This window comes from Charadrius vociferus, unplaced genomic scaffold (genome assembly GCF_000708025.1).
Source record: "Charadrius vociferus isolate BGI_N301 unplaced genomic scaffold, ASM70802v2 scaffold163, whole genome shotgun sequence".
Classification (NCBI taxonomy): domain Eukaryota; kingdom Metazoa; phylum Chordata; class Aves; order Charadriiformes; family Charadriidae; genus Charadrius; species Charadrius vociferus.
The window spans coordinates 13829645-13831319 of record NW_009648332.1 but is presented as its reverse complement, the minus strand read 5'-3'; positions in this window follow the sequence as shown (position 1 = coordinate 13831319).

The window sequence follows — 1675 nt, the reverse complement described above, 5'->3', positions numbered from 1 at the left end:
CCCCTCCGCTTTTTGAACCGAACCGTCTTGTGACACAGCAAGGTTGCGATCTGCTGCCCTCCGGTGGATGCTTAGAGAGGTCCTCTCTGCCAGCAGGAGCACAGCGTTGAAGTCTACGAGAATTCACCAAAAGGATGACAGAAAAAAGGAATAAAGAATTAAGTTCTTCGTGTGTCTTATTTAGGATCAAAAGTCATAGCTGGGACTAATTTCTTATTTTTTTTATTTTTTGTTCTGGCTTTGTCAGAGTATTTCTACTTCCAAGTAGAGGTGTTCTAGTTCGTGCTATGAAACTGGTTCTCTTCAATCAGCTCTCACTCTTTCATTTCATATGAATATATAATGATTATACATATAATATATATAGTAACGATATCCAAATAGTAGATGTATCTATTGCATTTGATAATATCTGCATTCTGCCTGCTAATCCATCTCTTTGTGATTATTATTGATACACTAGACCTCTTTCTAGCATAAACATTTTAAAAAAAACTTGCTATACAATGTGTTTTCCTGTTGGCTTGTACAGGTCTTTTTAAAATATTTATCCGTATTCCTGGACATTGTATAACAATAAATGCATTTGACACATAATGTCATGCCAGGCCCCTGTAAAAATGGGACTTGTGAGGTTCTTTCAGCTCTGCAGCGGTCTGAGATACTGGATGTTAAGATGACAACGTTACTCAGCATGCAAAATCAATTGAAGGGGTACAACCTTTCTCTTAAAGCTCTGTAAAATGATGATATTGAGGCAAACCGGTTTTATAATGGTTTATAAAAGCAGCAAAATTAAGTTGCAAAGACACGTGAAATGTGTGTATATATTTTCTAATTGAATAATCAAATTTAGTGACGATGAGGTGCTGATTAAAAGGAACTTTTTCATTTACAAATGGAGTCTCTGTCTTGGTTGTGAAGCGGAACCTTAGAAATGCAAATCCCATGACTTTGTGGGAAACCTTAAGAAAGCTGGAAAACCCCGTTCTTTTCCTGATAGGGGGTTAACTTAGGTATGAGATGATTGCTAATGATTTTGACACTTAATTCCTTCCAGAAGGACGGGCCTAAGAAGGTAACTAGTTAGCCCAGTTGACACTGAGTGCTGATTTTTAGTGATAGGATGAGGGGGAATGGCTTTAAACTGGAAGAGGGTAGGTTTAGATTAGACATTAGGAAGAAATGTTTCACTCTGAGGGTGGTGAGGCACTGGAACAAATTGCCCAGAGAAGTTGTGGAAGCTCCATCCCTTGGATGTGTTTAAGGCCAGGCTGGATGGGGCTTTGACCAACCTGGTCTGGTGGGAGGTGTCCCTGCCCATGGCAGGGGGGTGGGAACTAGACGATCTGTAAGGTCCCTTACAACCTAAACCATTCTGTGATTCTATGATATATGTGTGTGTGTACCTCCAGATCAAGAAGAATTTGAGCACGAAGAGATCAGAAAAATCATAATGCAAGTTCTGACAAAAAAAATTCCACCAGAACTTGGCAGTCAGGAGACGTTTCTAAAATGTTGAGCCAAGCTGCTGTGCCTTACTTTGCGAGCAGACCTCCCCCCCAGCAGCAGCCTTTCACCCGCACGGCTTACCGGTGAGGCCTTTGCGTGGAGCCACCTCAGTCGCCCGCCTTGTTACGGTGACTACCGTCGCCCATTGGCGCATCGCCTCCCG